General features: G+C 38.1%; 1 long non-coding RNA gene across 1 annotated transcript; it reads right to left on the reverse strand.

The window, feature by feature from the left end:
- Positions 1 to 6,417: 6,417 nt before the first annotated feature.
- On the reverse strand, positions 6,418 to 7,012 carry LOC122802090. The gene is made up of 3 exons (XR_006364882.1): positions 6,948 to 7,012; positions 6,815 to 6,849; positions 6,418 to 6,722 (listed from the first exon to the last, which is right to left on the reverse strand). It is a non-coding gene; the product is annotated as an uncharacterized LOC122802090 (long non-coding RNA).
- Positions 7,013 to 7,396: the final 384 nt, after the last annotated feature.

Here is a 7,396-nt window from a genome sequence, read left to right on the forward strand (position 1 = left end):
TGGCCTTGCAGATCAGGCTAGATAGGCTGATGGTTCTATAATTTCCTGGATTGGTGGATACTCCACCTTTGTGCAAAAGAATGACAGTGGATGTCTCCCACTCGGCTGGGATGAAGCTGATACTTAGGCTTTGGTTGAATGGGGTGCCTAATGGTGCTGCAAGTTCCTGCCTGAGTTCATGTAGGATGCATCCTGGGATGTTATCAGGTGCCATGGAGGCCGTATTTTTTGCCTTTGAGAGGGCAGTGATGACTTGCTCCCTAGAGATAAGGGGAGGGAGGCAGATACTGGGGATGTCCTGTTTTACCGATGGGGAGGACAGAGGAGTGAAGTTTTCACTTAACCTGTCTGCCAGCAGGTTGGCTGCATCTACAGCATTTGTGTATGTGGTGTCCTTGACCACCAGTTCTGAGCAGATCTGGGTGCTTCCCTTGAGACTGTGGACATATGTGAAGAAGGCCTTATTCCATGCATCTATATAAATGCTTGTATAGTGCTTTGGTGTAGTTTTGGATATTGGTGCCAGTTCCTACAGAGGGGATGGAGGCTCTGTAGCTGTTTATACCATCCCTCAACAGGCTGTAATCATCTTTGGAGATGTTTTTATGTCTGATCCTAGCTAGAAAGGGGTTGGGGGAGATGGTGACTTCAAAAGGGACCACTTCATGGTCAGATCTTACCAGGGAGGATGATACTATAGGGATGATGCAGTGGTTACTCATGTTGGTTAATACCAAGTTCAAGATATTATCCCCTCTTGTAGGGGTATCCACCAGCTATTCAAAGGCATTTGCATTGACAAAATGAAGGAATATCTGGGTATTTGTGTCCTGGCATGAGTACTTTTTCCAATCTATGCTTGGGAAGTTAAAGTCATCCAGGATCAGGGTAAAGGATTGGATCTTGATAGATTTGAATAGGTCCAAATAGGCAGATTGGGCATCTGGAGTCAAATTTGGGGGCTGGTAGCTAGCTATGTTTTGAATAGGGGTCTTGTCAATGGTTAACTGCACCTGGAGTGTCTTCTGTGCGTCATAATGTTTGACCAGCCTAGCAGTGTGTATGTCTTTAATGTATATTGAAATTCCACCTTATTTGGCTTTACTGCCCACAGTTTGGGGCCTGAATGTATGATAGGATGAGTAACCAGGTAAGGCTGGGGTGCTCTCTGGAGCTTTGAACCAGGTTTCTGTGACTGCACAGATGTCAGCATTTTCCAGGGTTAGGAATTCTTGCAATGAGTGCAGTTTCATGTTTAGACTCCTAGTGTTTAGCAGCATGACCTTAAATTTGTGCTTTGTTGAAATTTTTATGTTGGTATGTAGTTTCAACCTCATCACTTTTGCTAAAAAAGAGCACTACAGGGAAGGCAAGAGCCTTTGCCAGAAGCATGAAGCCCAGGTGAGACAGATGCAGGATATCTTTAGGAAAGCATTGAGGTCTGTCAATCATATCTTCCCAGGCTGTTATATACTGGATCTGCCTGGAATGACACCAGAAAGTAAGCCAATTGTTAAAGTCAATCATTTTCTGTTTGTATTGAGGCATCATTCTGTACTGGAGTGGTGGTGCTGCAGTAGCATTGTCACCTCACATAAGAGGTTGTCCTGTTCGATTCTCAGCTAGAGCATCTTCTGTGTGGAGATATGCGTGAATGGGCGTACCTTCGTTGAAGGTTGTGCGTCAGAGCTGGAAACTCAACACATAAAAATCTACTGCCAATCATTAGCAGACCGGAGTTCTGCTGTGGCGACCCCTAAACAGGAAAAGCTGAAAGACACAACAGTGAGGCATCATTCTGGGTGACGGCAGAATGCTGCTTAAGGCAAGGGAAATACCTGCTTGGGATGCGTAATCAGTGAGCTCAATCATGACTCTCTTCATATAGTCTGGAGAGGCACATCTCAAGTCATTCACGCCAACATGGACTATGACAGAGTCAAAACAGTACCTGTTGTCTAGAGACTTGAGTGCATATGTGATATAGCAGATTCTGCCACCTGACAGACAACTAACTGTGACTTTTTCCTTATCCAACCTGTTGCGAGACACATCTGTGTATCTCACAATGGAGTCTCCTATGATTAATACGTTGGGTTTATGGTGACGCCTTAGTGACTGTGAGGCACAGGTGTGTGGACTATGCATGGAATGTGGTGTGGAGGGCTGTGGCGATCGTGTGTGTTTTTGCCTCAGAGGTTTCCTTTGTTTGGGTATGTTTATGTGGAGGACTTCTGCATATGTAGGTGTGTGTTGATTAGGTGTTGGTGGTGTTTGAGGTATAGTGATTGTGTTGACAACCTTTTTGGTGCCAGATATACTGGCTTTAGGGGGAGAGAGCTTGGACTCTAGGTTCCTAACATAATTGCATCTCTCTCAAATTGTGTTGCTAGGTGGTAGTAGTAGATGGTTCTCTATGTACATGAGGCAGTTGCTTCACTGTCTCAGGATGTCCATATCAACCAGGCTGGCAGGACAAACTGTAGGAAATTGTCCATCCATATTTGTCAGAATCTGAGGGAGAAAGGCCAGGGAGAGGTAAGGGGTGGGCCTAAAGCTCAAGTTCTTAAACCAAAACTAAGAGCTTAGAATAAATAACATTTAACAATTTAGACAGACTATAAATAAGCAGTAATAAATGCAACAGAAAAGATGCAGTTGAACACTTTAGAGAACAGGCAGCAAGTAGCAGGAAAAAGCAAATAAAATGAAATAGAATAATAGGAAGAAAGAGAATTAGAAAATATAAGCAGCTGAATAAAGTGTCTTTTTTTTATAAAGTAAAAGGGAGAGAGCAGGAACAGAAGATAATTCAAGGTTAAGAGACTAAGGGATTTAGCCTTCCCAAATGATCTCTGTATTAGGTAGAATGAGCTAAAGAGATGGGACTGGGGGGAGTGTTCCAGATTAAATTTACAGTAGAGGCGGGCACCTGCAAAAGCCACCAACTTTAAGAACACAACAGCAATAGGGTAGTGGTGGGAGTGGGTGAAAAAAGTTTCAGCATGATAGAAAACAAAATTTTGCCAGCAAATATATAAATAATTCAGTCAAGCAAAAATAAAAATAGTGCAGAACTCTGAACAGTTAAAGTGAAACAGTTAAAGTTCCAAAAAATATATTTATCAGCTCTATATTTCCAGATTATTTGAAAAGCACTCTCAGTCAGAACACAAGGAGAAATAAATAAATATTTTGAGGTCAGGAGGAGAAATAAATAGTATTCTGATGCACTACATTTGTTCTGACCTGAATGAATTCTGTATTCCAAATGAATTCTCAGGGAGTATTGCATATCACATGGCATGCCAGCTCAGTCTTTAAAGCTATATACATATATGTAACAGAAATTATTTCAGAAAACATGTAGTTATGCATTATAAGTATCACCTTGTTTAATATAAAAACATACGTTAATAAACAGGAGTCTATTGCTATAAGCCTTCCAAGTAGATTATAAAACCTCCTTCTACTAATTTCTGATTTCACCAAAAAGCCTGCTTCCACTAATTTGAACATGCCAGATTATACATTCATAGGTAATGGTCAACTTCACAAGTATTTATATGTTTTTTTTTTAATTCGGCTATATAAATAATCAGTTTTAAAGGTATAAGAAGTATGCTGAATGTTATCTAACTGAAATAGGCACATTGTTGCAACTGCATTCACCTTTGCATTAGATACATATTTATGAATGCATATATTGCTGCTGGATTTCAGCTCACCTTTTCATAATATATACATTCATAAGTACACATATTTGTTCATTACTTTTCTCCTTATTCCCAGCTCTCCATCTAATTCCCTTCTCTGTAGCCATCACCTAGGCATCCATCAGAATTTTCTGCTTAGGTTTTCTAACCCCATTGTCTCTGCAATTACGATTTTGTTACTCTACCAAAGCACTAGTCATAATTTGGCATCCACTCACTGCATGCATGCATGCTTCCACATAAAATGCCCTCAGACCTCTCTGTGTGTGTTAATTCTTGTAATTAGCTGACATAGTGCTCCTGGTATATCCTTCTAAAATCTGATGACAGCTTTCAGCATGGTGGGCTGGGCATATTCCCTCCATTCTAGATGGGTGAGATATCATTGGCTGCTTATTCCTGCCATCTTCAACTGTCTTATGTAGTGCTGACGTCAATAATTGCTGTTGGGTCATTTGGAGTACAGCAAGAAGTTTATCTCCTTCAACACAACATTGACTTCTTGTGTATTATAATTAATATTCTTATACCAGCAGCAAAAGACTAATTTGGATGTTTGTAATCTCACACCAATGTATCTGGGGACTGAAGTATGATTGCCTTGTAAATGTTATCTTATATTATCTATATAGAATCAAATAATGTTAATTGATGAACCATGCTGTGAACAGAAATATGAATCTTCTAGTAGTGATCAAACCCTTTTCAAATGGCAAAGAATATGATAAAAGGACTATAGTATATCTGATAAAAACATCTTAAATTAGTCAGTTAGCTTAGTAGTTTTATTTTCATTCCTAACACAAGTGATTATAAAACTTTTGATTAATATGTAAAGCATCAAGTAAACAGATATGCTATGTAAAGCTGCTTTGAAATACAAATATGAAATGTCAGAGGTTGAAACAGAGGTGATCCATTAGCAGGAAAATGTTAACAGTATTAGCTTTGTGTCACACACATGATAAGAGTTGCTGCATGGTCAACAAGGGTCACGGAAGACATCAATAAAATAAAATCTTTTTACACATAACTGCTCAGTTAACAGAACTTTTAATTTCTCTTGTGTTTTTATGACACGTAAAGGTATGTAACATAAAAGATGTGGAGAGTCATCCTATACCAGCTTGTTATTGAACCCTTGAGGTTCGCATGGTAAGAGACCCATTGAACCTTGCTTTCCATGTCATTTACCAGAAATGCTCGGTCAGTCCTAAATCATGTATTTATCAGCTGAGGATTTTTTGTATTCTTTCAAAACATATAAGGAGCACAGTGATTCAGGGTCCCCTGTTGATTCATAACTTTTAGTCATTATATAAAGGTAATTTACATGTTTTGGTAGTGTTTGGATGGATTGAGGGTTTCTCTAGTTGTTTTGATTTCTTCTTCAAAATGTGTTAATTGATTGGCTATATTAAATTGCCAATATGAATTGTAGCCTTTCTTGTCCAGATCTTACTTGAAAAATATAATGGACTGACCTAGCTAACAGAGGATAAATAAACAGACATGTGAACATACTTTTTCCTTTTTCCACAATTACTCAAAAAAGTATTCTCTACCATAAACGTGATCACTAAGCAACAACTGGTGATGAATCGTAGCAGTGCACTTGCTATTCATTTTTGCTTCTGTTGTATACCATAAAACATCAAAAGATTTATTTTCTGTCTTGTAACACTACTTTATGTGCAATTAGCTGCAAAATGACACTAAAAACAGACAAACTTTTATAGAAAGTGATACTAATAAGGTTGTTTGTGGTAGGTTATAGAATTCCTGTTCTTATTAGTTAGTACATCTGCAGAAAAACTGTACAAAGTTACAAAAAAGATTTGTATTCTTTTTTTAATTATTTCATTATTTTGTTTTATTCCCTGGACTGACTGTTTAGACTGAGTGCCAAAATAATCCTTTTTATTCCCTTGCCCTACCTACAAACGCACACAGTGGAAACAACATTCAGTGGCCATGTGTCCATTACCCAAAAATGTCTGTGGAATGTTATGCAATAATCCCCACCTTGCTGTGACAGGCAAGTTCCCTGCCATGGTACAGTTTTGCATGCTGGTTGCTCAGTGTATCTTATTATATGTCAGTTCTGGATCCTGAAATACTGCTTGGTGGGTCTACAGATTTCATCAGTCAGCAAATTCTGCTCCGGGACCACCATACCATGACTAAGTGCTTCACAGATTCTCAGATAATTAGCAGGCATAGGGTCCAGGAGATAAAAAATCACCTAGTTCATTTTCTTATTTGCCTCTGTATGGTTAAGTGACTTGCTTACTTGCACAATAGACAAATACAGGCTGAATGATCAATCCATGAACTACAGGAAACAGCTCACTAACAGATCAAAGTTTTAATATTATGTGTTATAAGACATTTTTAAAATCCCTACTCTTTTCAATAATGCTTATTGGATCTGTTACATTTTCCTGATCAACCACCAACTAGAGCAGATGGAAATTTTGTTTTAATGTTTCAACCAACGGACACTATACTCTGGAAGGAAGCATCCAGTTATGCTACAATCCACTGTCAATACTGGAAAATAAATCCAAGCGTTGATGATGAGAACAGAACCCACAGTCCCAAATCTAAATGTTACACTATAAAACTGTTTTAATAAATGCTGAAGTAAAAGGTATACATAAATACAAAGCTTTCAAGCCCACAGCTTCTCAATATGAGAAAGAGCTGTGGGCTTGAAAGCTTTGTATTTATATATACCATTTACTTCAGCATTTATTAAAACAGTTTTATAGTGTGATGTTTGGATTTGAAATCGTTTTTACATATTCTAGTGATTCCTTGGATTTTTTCACTGCTTTCCTAAGCTGTTTTTGGAGAACAGAACCAACAGTCTTCTGAACTTCCAACATCAAAGGTGAGCTTGTTATCTGTTATCTCACTGGTTCCCATGTGACAAGCCTAGTCACTTCCCCCATGGATGGGGGAGATGACATAACTCACTGTCTCAAGCACTTGCAAAATAAACTGCAAATAAAAGAAGGCATTATTGTTTTGCTGCAAAGAGACATAACTCATCATGCTGTCAGAATCCTGAAATGTTAATGATCACAACTTACAGCCTTATTAGAGCTTACGTTCTTTGAGCTTTCAACTAAAAAAAAAAAAAAAAAAAACACGTAAGAAGATAAAATAATAACCCTCAGAGATAACACATAAATTAATTCACAAATATGCTATTTTTTTATTTACCACAATGTAATTGTACAAGTTGGCCTTTCCAGATTGGTTATACTGTTTGGTAAGTGTGACTGTCCTGGAAATAAAAATCACAACAGTAATGTGAATATTTAATTGATCGCCCAGTATATTCTGCAAGCACAAGACAGCATAGATAGTGTACAGATTCTTACTTTGTTTCTTAATCTACAATTCTAACAAAAGAGTGGTTACCTGAAAATAACAATAGTAATAAGATTAAACAACTATACATCCTTGTTCACCAAGTAATGTTTATCACCACCACACACAACAATACAATGTATATTTCAGAGTTTCATAGGTATATACTAGGCTAACAACTACTACGGCCTTTATAAGGCTAGATGCACAACCCAACCCAATTGTGTCCTCATATCCCATGGTTATCAGTTTGGAGGAGTATGTTAGTTTGGAGGTTGCTAAAGTTTTAGTGGGAGAGG

This window comes from Protopterus annectens, chromosome 5.part0 (genome assembly GCF_019279795.1).
Source record: "Protopterus annectens isolate FY-2018-M chromosome 5.part0, PAN1.0, whole genome shotgun sequence".
NCBI lineage: Eukaryota > Metazoa > Chordata > Ceratodontiformes > Protopteridae > Protopterus > Protopterus annectens.